The following is a 14,343-nucleotide window of genomic DNA, read 5'->3' on the forward strand; positions in this document are numbered from 1 at the left end:
GTTACAGGTTTTTTAGGGGGGTGGGAATTAGCTGCTCTTAAAGGACCAGGGATTTTATTTTATATTCATTCTCTCTCTCTCTCTCTCTCTCTCTCTCTCTCTCTCTCTCTCTCTCTCTCTCTCTCTCTCTCTCTCTCTCTCTCTCTCTCTCTCTCTCTCTCTCTCTCTCTCTCTCTCTCTCATCCAGACAGGTGATTCAACACTGCACGATGATGTCATTTTGAGCGTTCGGTGACACGAACAAATTGGAAAAACGTTAACAACAAAAATACTATGTCGAGTGTCGTGTCATACACTGTACACGACAGGTGTAGGGTTCATATATATAATGTGACCAGCAGAGGGCGTTCACAGCCTAGTCTGCAATAACTACCAAAACAATTACTCGTCAATTTGAATTGCACGGTGTCCTGCAGAATGTTTGGGAAAGACGCAGTTTCCTTTATTGCTAATAAAATGACTTGAAAGTCCAGTTTTACTATTAGTGTTAGAACCTGCGGACATGGTACACAAACTGGACTGTCAACAGAGTGCACAGGAAATTCAGCGAATGCAAAAAATAAGAATATAGAAATTAAAAAGGTGCCCTCCAAATAATGTTTGTGTTCGTATGCAGAATATACGGACTGGTTTGAAATCGACCACCTCAAAGATTTCATTGACCCGATTAGATTGTGCAAATAAACGCAGAGAGTGTTGAGCCTGTCTGCGCCAGCAGGCGTCTCCCGTCGATGCCACTTGCAAAGCTGCATTCACTCCTCTCTCCCGGTCCCGCCTACAAACCCGGGGAGGCTTTGAACCAAAAGCTTCGATGAAAGGGCTTGGTTCCAACGCAAGAGCATCACAACGCGAGCGAGTGCACGGATTGGAGGGAGCTCAGGACCGGCAAGCAGGCGAGAGAGAGAGAGAGAGAGAGAGATAGAGAGAGAGATAGAGAGATATCAGAGGCAGGCAACCCCAACCCTCCGCAGAGCTACTGTACACGGACACGCATCTCTCTGACTGGGATACACTGGTGTAGACTGGGAATACAGACAGCAAACATGGGACGAAGTGCGTTCTGTCTTGTTGTGACTCTACTGTCCCACTGCGCATGGGGATATGTCGAGGTAAGAGAATAATTCAAGAAAATAAAACACAAAGAGGGTCCATGATACAGTAAATACCACGATCACTACTGCTAGTACTGCTGCCAGGCCTACTGTGTGCGTGTGCGTGTGCGTGTGCGTGTATGTACATGTATATATTATAAATTGCATACCTTTCTTTTATTTGATAAATTATATCCAGTATAATAGAAATGTTGCACAGTATTAGAACGCTCGGACTGTCAGGACTTGATGTTCATTCACAGAGCATAACATCCCATTCACCTTTAGGTGCCTCTGTGTAAAAAAATAAATACAAATTAATAATAATAATAATAATAATCGTCATCATCATCATCATCATCATCATCATCATCATCATCATCATCATGTTCCCTCTACGGGGATCTACTGTAAGAAACAGGAAGGTTGTTGGCTCTGGCTGTCCCGGGTTCGAGTTTGGATAGACACGGTAGAGGGTTCCATTCCGCTTCAGTGGCCTCCTCGCTAATATAATTACGATGCGTAGGTGCTGCTCAGAACAGGAGGCGAATAGAAAGAGCCCTTCTCGCTCGATAATGATTTTAAAACCTCATGCCAATCGTTTTATAAGCAAGGTGTTATTTGTACGAGTTCTGTATTTATTCCTCAATATAAATATTCATTCAAATTGTGTTTTATTTCATTATATATATATATATATATATATATATATATATATATATATATATATATATATATATATATATATTGTTAGGCAGCAGCCTGCTCTAAATGGCTCTTAATGTCTGCCTGCGTTTTTCTTTTTTCTTTTCCCGCAGTCCTTTTCCGGTGAAGCCCGTCGCTGTCTTTTTGAAGTGTGAATAATTTAGAGCACTCTGGGTTTGTGGTGTGACCCAGGCTGTCTTGTCTGAGTCTGGGAGTTTAGATGCTGTAGCTGAACACATAATTTATGCAGGACCAAATGCTTAACAATTGAAGGCTATAATGGGCTTTATTCCGCAAGCGTTACAGATAACACGGTCTCCCCTGCCTTAGCTTTCCTACCTGAGTTCGGTCTAAAAGAAATCTCTCAGCAGCTCTGTTCAGTTTACCTCCTGTAGAAGTGTCCCATCGTGAAAGCATAGCATGAAGTGGAATATATTGAAAGCATGGGCAAGCATTGTAAAGCACAGAGAGGTCTGGTAAAGCATAGGGAAGCATTGTAAAGCACAGAGAGGTCTGGTAAAGCATAGGGAAGCATTGCAAAGCACAGAGAGGTCTGGTAAAGCATAGGGAAGCATTGTAAAGCACAGAGAGGTCTGGTAAAGCATAGGGAAGCATTGTAAAGCACAGAGAGGTCTGGTAAAGCATAGGGAAGCATTGTAAAGCACAGAGGTCTGGTAAAGCATAGGGAAGCATTGTAAAGCACAGAGGTCTGCAGTAATACTAGGGTAAACATCTCTAAGGGAGCTAAGACAGTGCAGTAGAAGCTGGTGCACAGGAGAGGCGGGTGGAGTGTGGGATGGAGGATCTCTTTAATCCAGTCAGTTCGATGGGCTGTGCGTGGATGCTGTGCTTCTCTTCTTGAGGAGCTGCAGAAAGAATGATTTGCATTTCATCAGCTTGACTCGTATGTTCCCGGTTCTGTGCCTCTGGGTTTGCGTTGTGATGAGCTGTGCTGTGGGGTGACAGGAGCTGGGTGTCTCAGGCTCTCATGATCTTGACTGAGGAGCACGCCGTGTGAGATGTGCTGAGCTCTGATCACACTCCCTCCTCTGGTCTACAAAGCCAGCGCTGCCAGAGAGACACACGCAGAGCATGACGCCCCAGAGAGACACACGCAGAGCATGATGCCCCAGGCTTTTACCCTGTGCGATGCCAGGCTTGTAATGATGAGTGTGATTCCTGTGTCAAACTTACAGATTCATAATTTAACAAACCCTTCTTCTTCTTCTTCTTCTTCTTCTTCTTCTTCTTCTTCTTCTTCTTCTTCTTCTTCAAGCAAAGCACATAAATAAATTGAAAGCAATTTAATGTGAAATTGTAACAAGTTGCTTGTCAATAGTGTACAGTGGTTGTGTGAAAGCGTTAGCAAGCCTTGGTATTTGGTCTTGGATACGGAATCACCCCAAATCCATCTCCTATCACCCCCAAATCCATCTCCTATCACCCGACAATCACCCACCAATCCATCTCCTATCACCCCCAATCCATCTGCTATCACCCCCAAATCCATCTCCTATCACCCGACAATCACCCACCAATCCATCTCCTATCACCCCCAATCCATCTCCTATCACCCCCAATCCATCTCCTATCACCCCCAATCCATCTCCTATCACCCCCAATCACCCACCAATCCATCTCCTATCACCCCCAATCCATCTCCTGTCCATCTCCTATCACCCTCAAATCCATCTCCTAAGACCCCCAATCACCCACCAGTCCATCTCCTATAACCCGCCTATCACCCTTAATCCTTCTCCTATCACCCCCAATCACCCCCAATCCATCTCCTATCACCCCCAATCACCCTCAATCGATATCCTCTCACCCTTCTATCCAAGTCTCAGCTGCCTTGTCCTTCCATGACTGCAATTAAGTTCCAGGGAGATGCAGCTTTAATTTATTACAGGAGCCGAGGACGTTTGTATTGCACCCGCGTTTCACCGTGAAGCAGTTTATGTAAACAAAAGGGTGTTATCTGTGGCAGGGGTGTGTGTGTGCGCGTGTCGCAGCTGATTAAACACAGGAGTGAATTTATTTATGATGTTGGCCATCTCAATATTTGTTTTTCCTATCCGTGTTGAATATGCGATTTGAGTGGGATAAGCAGATTACAGTTTACCTACAGATTCCTTTGCGGGGAAGTCATGCGCTGAGGCTGAGTGGAAAGAGAGAGAGAGAGAAAGGTACAGTGGAACACAGATCTCGCATATGAAGGCATACAGTGATGAGATTCAGAACGGCTCTCGTTTCGTATTGCGTCGTTTTATTTTATGATCAGGGGCAGGGCTAAGGGGTTTAAGCATGCAAGCCCCCGCTAAATCCGCTCTGAACTGAGATCATGTCAAGGGATTGAAGTTTAATGCCATCTTCGTTTTCAGAACACGTCATTTCTTACCTGCTCAGAGTCTCCTGTTACATGTGTGTTCTGTTGAATTATCTGTTGCTGTGTTGGCTGAGGTCATCGTTAACCAGGCGTGCTGATGACTCAATCAATAGGCTTTTAGAAGCAGAATGTGTGAGGGAGGGGTTTTGGAAATGAACTAGGGAGGTGATACTTTAATTTCTGCCCCCTCTGCAGCTGTGCGTTAGTAAATGGGGGGGGGGGGGTGCAGTTGCACAGCATTAATTAAACAGTACAGCTAATTTTAATATGATGTCATTTCCGTCCGATACAAACAAATCTCAGTTGGCTGGATCGCATCAATATCAGGGTCTAATGCTATATATTATAAAGACATTTCAGAGGGCTGGATCGCATCAATATCAGGGACTAGTGCTATATATTATAAAGACATTTCAGAGGGCTGGATCGCATCAATATCAGGGTCTAGTGCTATATATTATAAAGACATTTCAGAGGGCTGGATCGCATCAATATCAGGGTCTAGTGCTATATATTATAAAGACATTTCAGAGGGCAGGATCGCATCAATATCAGGGTCTAGTGCTATATATTATAAAGACATTTCAGAGGGCTGGATCGCATCAATATCAGGGTCTAGTGCTATATATTATAAAGACATTTCAGAGGGCTGGATCACATCAATATCAGGGTCTAGTGCTGTATATTATAAAGACATTTCAGAGGGCTGGATCGCATCAATATCAGGGTCTAGTGCTATATATTATAAAGACATTTCAGAGGGCTGGATCGCATCAATATCAGGGACTAGTGCTATATATTATAAAGACATTTCAGAGGGCTGGATCGCATCAATATCAGGGTCTAGTGCTATATATTATAAAGACATTTCAGAGGGCTGGATCGCACCAATATCAGGGTCTAGTGCTATATATTATAAAGACATTTCAGAGGGCTGGATCACATCAATATCAGGGTCTAGTGCTATATATTATAAAGACATTTCAGAGGGCTGGATCGCATCAATATCAGGGTCTAGTGCTATATATTATAAAGACATTTCAGAGGGCTGGATCGCATCAATATCAGGGTCTAGTGCTGTATATTATAAAGACATTTCAGAGGGCTGGATCACATTAATATCAGGGTCTAGTGCTATATATTATAAAGACATTTCAGAGGGCTGGATCACATTAATATCAGGGTCTAGTGCTATATATTATAAAGACATTTCAGAGGGCTGGATCGCATCAATATCAGGGTCTAGTGCTATATATTATAAAGACATTTCAGAGGGATGGATCGCATCAATATCAGGGTCTAGTGCTATATATTATAAAGACATTTCAGAGGGCTGGATCGCATCAATGTCAGGGTCTAGTGCTATATATTATAAAGACATTTCAGAGGGCTGGATCGCATCAATATCAGGGTCTAGTGCTGTATATTATAAAGACATTTCAGAGGGCTGGATCACATTAATATCAGGGTCTAGTGCTATATATTATAAAGACATTTCAGAGGGCTGGATCACATTAATATCAGGGTCTAGTGCTATACATTATAAAGACATTTCAGAGGGCTGGATCGCATCAATATCAGGGTCTAGTGCTATATATTATAAAGACATTTCAGAGGGCTGGATTGCATCAATATCAGGGTCTAGTGCTGTATATTATAAAGGCATTTCAGAGGGCTGGATCACATTAATATCAGGGTCTAGTGCTATATATTATAAAGACATTTCAGAGGGCTGTATCACATCAATATCAGGGTCTAGTGCTATATATTATAAAGACATTTCAGAGGGCTGGATCACATTAATATCAGGGTCTAGTGCTATATATTATAAAGACATTTCAGAGGGCTGGATCTCATTAATATCAGGGTCTCCTATTTATTTTAACAGGGTAATTCGTGCTCCTTATTAAAGTGCATCATGTCACCATTAGAACGTATTGATTACTGCTGCACTTTTAATTCTGGAGTGGCATTTGCATGAAACACTGAGCATGCTGGACAAATCCAGGGGACAAGTGATGTCGAACTCTGCTGTGGAATGAGAAGAACAGAAGGATTGCTGAGGGGTGGAGATGGGAAGGTGACGAGAGAGAGGGGGGGGGGCATGCTTAGAATTCTGCGGAGAGCTGGTTGCCACGGCAACAGGGTAGGTAGCAGCACTCCTGTGGGAGGTGTTGCCATGACAACCAGCCTCACTGGCCAGGAGATGCTGAGAACATTGGCAGTGCAGTTTAGAGAGAGGGGGAGGGAGGGAAAGAGAAAACGTTAAATCAACGACATGTCTTCTCTCCTTCAGCACGCATAAAGAACGACAGCCCCTGAGAGAACTAATTAAACAGCCTTCGTGAAAACAGAATTTTAAAATGAGCGTGCAGAAACTAGAGACGCGTGGAGCTTGGGACTGCGTTAGTCTCGGACACATGTCGTGGTGATAACCATCGCTAATTATCAAAGCAGGAATTGACTTCAACGGAAGCATTTCAAAGGAAATGTATTAGACAAGCCCAGAGCGTCCGACTCCCCTTCGTGCAATATATCAAACTCTGAAAACACTTTCCATTGAGTGTCTCGAATCACTGTGTATTTACATAGGCGTGATATTGTAAATGCATGTGCACTTACACATCATTACAATGTTATCATGCATAGCTGCAATGTATTTGACACGCAAGTCATTTTTGCATGATATATGTAAGCACACAATTTGAATCAGAAAAGGGTTAGGGTTATTTATCATAAGATTGTAAAACCTATGTTAATAAAGTAAATATCTGTGTGTGAGAATAGGTGAGTGGTTCTGACTCTCTGAGAAGCAGAGCCCTTGGTGCATAGACACTGGCCTGCACGACGAACGCAATGAAATCAGTCCCATCTCGCTTTTAATAAAGCCTTCGAGAGCCGGACACGATGGAGAGCAAGTAGAGGGAAGATCCGGATTACTGTTTGCTCACCTTATCAAGGCACGCCTGCATGGAGAGCTCCAGAGAAGCTTATGTCAGCATTAGCAGAATCACATTGCAAGAGACCTGCCCTCCTCTACCCTGCACCGGCTCTGACACAGCTCAGAAGATTACACGAGGAGCGAAGGGGTGTTTTGGGTGTGGTTCTTCATCCCTTTTTGACCCCCCTGACCAGGTTGAATGTCCTAAAAGTTTTACATCACTTAGAACTGTAGGATTGGATGATTGATTTTGTTCCCCCAGTTTCCGTCAGCAATCAGCTATTAATAATCTGATTTTCTTCTCAAGTCCGGCCTGTCAAAGCGGGGTCAACAGGGGGAGGTTTATCCCTTCAGCGAAGTGAGAAGGATTGATTTTATTTGAAGCCTCCTTTTAAAGAAAATCAAAAACACCGTTGGGATCCACGTTCCTCATCCCGGTGTTATCCCCCAGAAGGAACCCAAGCTAGCACAGAACCTGTAGCGCAGCACAGCATTACCAGCCATGGGTTTACAACACACTGCCAGTATCGCACATGTACAGTACTGTGGCTCATGCAGATCAGTGAGGGGGAAAAACAAATGGGTTGTATCGAGATAGCGAGATAAACTTGTGCTCTAGACCGAACACATGTTTGTGTCTTTATGAGCCACTGTTCACATGGCTCCTGGTGTACCGTGCTGCTGAGATGGATCGTATTGGTTCATGCCATCGCGACGCACATCTGTGTGTTCAAATATCCCACTACCCTGAACAGATAAGCACTGGCTCCAGGTGGACAACTAAAAAACCTGGCCGTTGAAACGTGAAGAATGAATACGCTTCGGAACTCGCACGCCCGTAGCAGGAGCCCCCTGGCACAGATCACGACTGGAATGAGTACAGTGGTCATTAGCGGAATCCGCATTATAAAGCAATTGTCAGAGAATGGCCTTTACCTTCCCCCGCTCCTTGAGCACTAAGACTCGCAAGCAGCGATCCAATGATTGAATTAAAATTCAAAATGAATGAATAAACGAACCTGATATTCCTCCTGATCGTGCACTCTGCTCCTCTACCAGCATTGAGTGTGAAACTTAATCCCCTCGAAGGAAACTCTGCATCGATTTCTTAGGGGGTGGGGGGGTGCAGCAGGCTACCTCCCTGCGTTCCAGGAAGGCACTCAGCGTCGCTGACCTTCAGAGGTCAGAGCTGCATCTGCCAGGATATGGGCTGCAGCAGCAAGGCACAGCGCTGAAGTCTCTAACTGCTGTTTCCTCTCTGAGAAATGGAGCGTGTCTCTGAGATTGGGCAGGTAGTGCTTAATGAGTCAGAGTGCTGAGAGATAATGGATGGCTGGGCTTGCTTTGCATGCATCCCAACGCTGTGTAGATGAACCCTTTGCAAAAACTGTAGGATACTGGAGTTTCATCGAAGACAGGGAAAACCCTCATAAAAGTTTACTGCACTAAATTCACACGGCAATTTCTCCCATGCTTTTTCCATGGTTATACTATGAATTTACCATAGCTTATCTTAGTTTGTTTCTTTAAAATATGCTTTGCCGTACTTCTCTGTGCTTTACCATACTTTCACTGTACTTTATTACACTTTGATATGCCTTTACTATGGAAATATTTTACAATGCTTCCCTATGCTTTACCATGCCTCTCTGCTTTACCAGACCTCTCTGTGCTTTACAATGCTTCCCTATGCTTTACCAGACCTCTCTGTGCTTTACAATGCTTCCCTATGCTTTACCAGACCTCTCTGTGCTTTACAATGCTTCCCTATGCTTTACCATGCCTCACTGCTTTACCATACCTCACTGTGCTTTACAATGCTTCCCTATGCTTTACCATACCTCTCTGTGCTTTACAATGCTTCCCTATGCTTTACCAGACCTCTCTATGCTTTACAATGCTTTTGACATTGCTAAGCCTTTGCTGTGGTAAACTTCTATGAGGCAAGACAAGGTTAAACGCTCTTTCAGAGCTGTATATTAAATGATGTTCATCTAATTCTCTATTGAGCTTCATTGAATTATTTGAATGAATTGACAAGCGATTCATTGATGTCGCTCTTCCTTTCATCTGCTTCTGTCTTTTTCTATTAAAATCTGGATTTTTCTTCTCAATCTCCCTGACTCTTTTTTTGATCTGGGCGTTCTGAACGAGGCGAGCATTTCGGAAGTACGTACTTCTGACTAAAGGAATGAGTTATTCACTGATTGAATGCTTGATAAAAGAAAGACGTTACGAATGGATGTGCTGATGGGAATCAAAATACATTTCCTTGCTCACGCAGGGAATCGGAAATAAGAAGCAGGGACCTCAAAAAAACGACAGCATTCCATTTGTGAGATGCGGTCGTGACACGACGTCAGACCCGCATGTTCTTCTTCTTCTTCTTCTTCTTCTTCTTCTTCTTCTTCTTCTGTAATTTAATATTAATTGCTTTCCATTCAATCTCATTTTAGGCACAGCAATGCAGACTTGTATTTTATGACCCACATCTGAGTATGAAGTCCCAGAATAGTCGCTCACTGATAACGTTTCAGCTGCATGTGTGTAACTTTCGAATCCTGGAAACATCAAATGGAAGCTTACTTTACATAGCAACTGTAAGTGCGTGCAATTGCTTACATCTTGGTTTTGACCTATAAAAATATAACCTAATTCTGGAAGAGTCTACTGTCTTGCGATCTCAGTGGAGACGGAGGAAACACACCTTTCGTATTTTAGTATTCTCCACCCGAGCAAGGAAAAAAAAAACCTGGCTTGTGTTGTGCCAGTAGGGTTAAGAGGATGACGCTTCGATTTATTTATCCACTCAGTTATATATTTATGTATTTGTTGCCTTTATTGCCTGCCTCCTCAAGTGGCTCCATTCAATGGCCAATCCTTCATCCCTTTGCAGTGGCAGCTTTGATTTACATCGGATTGATTTGAAGAGTTATTGATTTAAATCAATCCCCCAAATTAAAAAAAAGAATAAAAGCAGCACTTTTTTTAATTGAAAGGAAAGCGACTGCATTAGGGAGTGGGTGGGATTGCCTCCCCCTGTCTCTGTTGGTTCAGTGTTGCACTGAATCACATCATCAGGTCTTGCATTATTCAAACCAGTGTTCCACACACTCCCACTGTGTTATTGGAACCTGCCAAGGGATGCCAGATTTGTACCTAACACTCTGCAACGCTGGTTAGAAATATGCCAAATACAGGCGGGAGCCCTTTGTTGTACGATGTAGAGGAATAAAGGAAAGATACATGGATAACCAGACTCAATAACTCGATGCCTGCAGGGTTAAATAGAAAGGAACAGCAGATCATTAACTGTGTAGTAAATGACATCACAAGCACATTGAGGTGTTTTCTGAGGTGTTTTCATGCAGGTCGGTGTAGAACGGATATAAATGAGGTATCTTGAGATATTTAAATACATTGGCACCCTCCTGTGCTCCAGGTAAAGGTGTTAGCCTTTCTGGGTTCCCATGGTAGTAAGCGCACAGTGCAAGGCAGTTTATTCTCTATGAAGTAGTTTTGTTTCTGCTGCAGTATCTTTACCTGCTGGTGCTTTTATCTAGCGCTGCACTGGTACAATTTCGCTGTCTGAGGTGTTTCAGGTAAATCTAGACCCGGACAGGATGAGTTACGCCTTTGCTTTTAACCGTCTATAAATACATCCATTCCCTGCAGTGAAGACCTGCCGTGTTGGGGCTATCCATCACTGAAGACGCCAGGAAGGATTATCTGATTAAAATGCAGCCTGAAGCTGAAAGTGAAACTGGGGAGGCAGTGCAGGGACCTGGACTTGTGTGTGTGTGTGCGTGTGTGTGTGTGTGTGTGTGTCACAATAACAAAGACTGTTCACCAACATCTATATGGGTCACAGCCTCAATAGTTTATAATTTAGCACCAAACAAATACTCTTGACATCAGTGGAGGACGACCAGACACTGTCATGTTTTTGTCCCAAAATGGACATTGTGGCCTTGGAGGGAGTCCAGCGAAGAGCAACCAGGGCTTAAAGGAAAGAGCTACAAAGACAGGTGGAGGCTACAATGAAGAATTAGGGGGTTTGATTGAAGCCTTTACAATCTTGAAATAAATTGGACAGATTTCACCCTAGCCAGTACTTTAACCAGAACAAGAGGACACACAGTTAGATATTAAGTGTGCTAGGACAGAGAGTGGGAGAGAATTCTTTAAACAGAGACTGGTGAGGGAATAGACTGGGTTACCTCATCACAGTGGTGAGGGTGTGGACTGGGTTACCTCATCACAGTGTGAGGATATGGACTGGGTTACCTCGTCACAGTGGTGAGGGTGTGGGACTGGGTTACCTCGTCACAGTGGTGAGGATATGGACTGGGTACCTCGTCACAGTGGTGAGGGTGTGTGACTGGGTTACCTCGTCACAGTGGTGAGGGTGTGGACTGGGTTACCTCATCACAGTGGTGAGGATATGGACTGGGTTACCTCGTCACAGTGGTGAGGGTGTGGACTGGGTTACCTCATCACAGTGGTGAGGTGTGGACTGGGTATCCTCATCACAGTGGTGAGGGTATGGACTGGGTTACCTCGTCACAGTGGTGAGGGTATGGACTGGGTTACCTCGTCACAGTGGTGAGGGTATGGACTGGGTTACCCAGCAGGCTCTCTCTCACTCTCACTCTCTCGATCCTCTCTCTCTCTCTCTCTCTCTCTCTCTCCTCTCCTCTCTCTCTCTCTCTCTTCTCTCTCTCTCTCTCTCTCTCTCTCTCTCTCTCTCTCTCTCTCTCTCTCTCTCTCTCTCTCTCTCTCTCTCTCTCTCTCTCTCTCTCTCTCTCTCTCTCTCTCTCTCTCTCTCTCTCTCTCTCTCTCTCTCTCTCTCTCTCTCTCTCAATCCAATCAAAAGATGCTTATTGGCACGACTACAGCAGAAGTCTTGCCAAATCAATTACACAATAAATAATAATAATAAATACAAATAGAACCTCATCCCTCTTTCTCCAGCTCTCGCTGCCAATGCTGGCCCCGGGTTCGCGGTGGCAGAGCCGCAGGTTGCCATGTTCTGCGGCCGGCGGATTCTCCACATCAACATCCAGACGGGCCAGTGGGAGCCAGACCGGGCCGGCAGGCTGGGCTGCTTCACCGACCCGGCCCAGATCCTCAGCTACTGCCAGGAGGTGAGCTGAGGGCAGCAGGACCACACCCTGCAGTATTCTCTTCAGTTTATCAGTGACTTGTCTTCTTCATGAAGTGTTTCTGGTGGTTGAGGAGTTGGATCCTGATTCTCCGGGATAGAGAGCTGTGTGCGGTTTTTCAATTCTGTCTTTATAGATTGATAGATAAAGACTTCGGTTAGGGTTCATCAGGAGATGTAATTTTACATTATGATTTGTACCTTGTTTTGATTTTTCGTTTTGTGTTCGTCCCTTTTTCACGCAAACCCTTCAAAGAATTCGAAAGAGATGCTCGGATTGTGGAGATGCAATCTGTAATATCTCCTCACCCCCACTTACCCTCTAGTGCATGGAGTGCAATATAAATACACTCTATATAATACTGTATTTATACCACTCCGGTGCTGTGGTCCTTCTCATTGGTCTGTGGGACCCCCCCCCCCTCCCCCCCCACATTTGTAATGCCCCCTTCCTTCCCTTCTCCTACCCCAGATGTACCCTGAGCTGCAGATCACCAGCGCGGTGGAATCCTCCCAGCCCGCCACCATCAGCAACTGGTGCAAGAAGGGTCTGGGGCCCCTGCAAGAGCCACCAGTTCATCGTCCTGCCCTACCGCTGCCTGGGTGAGTGCGGGCACTCCTACCTCTGTGCCCCTTCGTCCTGTAATGTTGACAGTGATCGTAGCGAGCAGCAGACTCCCACAGATCTCGCCTGCGGTGTGCTTCTCGTTGTTATGCTGTGTGCACGTCTCCAGTGTTGCTGTCCCTTAGCAATGTTTAGCACAGTCAAAGCCTTGCAAAGCTTAATAGAGTGCAGAGAAAGCACCATGCAAAGCTACCATGGTAAACTTTCATAGGGGTGGACTGCTGTCCATTCGTACGTTTTTCACATATCTTTTTACTTACCTGTGAGAGTGCCTTGGTGTGTGTATGGAGGCAATGCAACACCATTACCATTTCTCTCTGTCTGTCTCTCTCTCTCTGCATCTCTCGCTCTCTCTCTGTCTCTCTCTCTCTGTCTCTCTCTCTCTCTGTCTCTCTCTCTCTCTGTCTCTCTGTCTCTGTCTCGCAGTGGGAGAGTTTGTGAGCGAGGCTCTGCTGGTTCCTGATCGGTGTCGTTTTCTGCACCAGGAGAAGATGGACTCCTGTGAGAGTTACATCCACTGGCACAACATCGCTAAAGAGGTCACTGCAGCGCCCTACCAACCAGCTCTGAGTAGTTTAAAGGGACACCCTTATAACAGTCTCCCACAGTAAAAGCATAGCTACATGTAATACAGCACAGTGAAAGCCATGGTACAGCATAAGGAAGGATTGCAAAGCACAGAGAGGTATGGTAAGCATAGTGAAGCATTGCAAAGCACAGAGAGGTATGGTAAAGCATAGTGAAGCATTGCAAAGCAAAGAGAGGTCTGGTAAAGCATAGGGAAGCATTGCAAAGCACAGAAAGGTCTGGTAAAGCATAGGGAAGCATTGCAAAGCACAGAGAGGTATGGTAAAGCATAGGGAAGCATTGTAAAGCACAGAGAGGTATGGTAAAGCATAGGGAAGCATTGTAAAGCACAGGGAGGTCTGGTAAAGCATAGGGAAGCATTGCAAAGCACAGAGAGGTCTGGTAAAGCATATTAAAAAAACAAACCATGATAAACTAACCCTATAAAAGTCTCCCACAGTAAAAGCATAGCAAAGTGTAATAAAGTACAGGTGCAAGCCTAGGTAAAGTCCTGTTATTTCTGTAACTGGATTCCGTTTCTTGCACAAACCACTCAGGCCTGTGGAACCGAGGGGCTGGAGCTGCGCAGCTACGGCATGCCTGCTGCCCTGCGGGGTGGATCGATACAGGGGGGTCGAGTACGTCTGCTGCCCAGAGAGGAGCTCCGGAGCCAGGCTAGAGGAGGCAGAGGAGCTGGGGAAAGAACCGGGGGTCGTCACTGTCGAAACTGAACTGCAGAGAACCGGGTGAGAGAGGGAGAGGAGGAGAGGGAGAGGGAGAGGGAGAGGGAGAGCTGCAAAGTGCCATTTTAAAGATGTACTACGTTATATCATGTAGTTATATGCAAATATAAAACTATGGACA

General features: G+C 44.9%; 1 pseudogene; it reads left to right on the plus strand.

Moving 5' to 3' along the window:
- Positions 1-11,465: 11,465 nt before the first annotated feature.
- The window catches only part of LOC131709012 (amyloid beta precursor like protein 2-like), an 11,910-nt pseudogene continuing 9,032 nt past the window's right edge, over positions 11,466-14,343 (plus strand).

The sequence above is a fragment of the Acipenser ruthenus genome, chromosome 41 (assembly GCF_902713425.1).
Source record: "Acipenser ruthenus chromosome 41, fAciRut3.2 maternal haplotype, whole genome shotgun sequence".
Lineage (NCBI taxonomy): Eukaryota > Metazoa > Chordata > Actinopteri > Acipenseriformes > Acipenseridae > Acipenser > Acipenser ruthenus.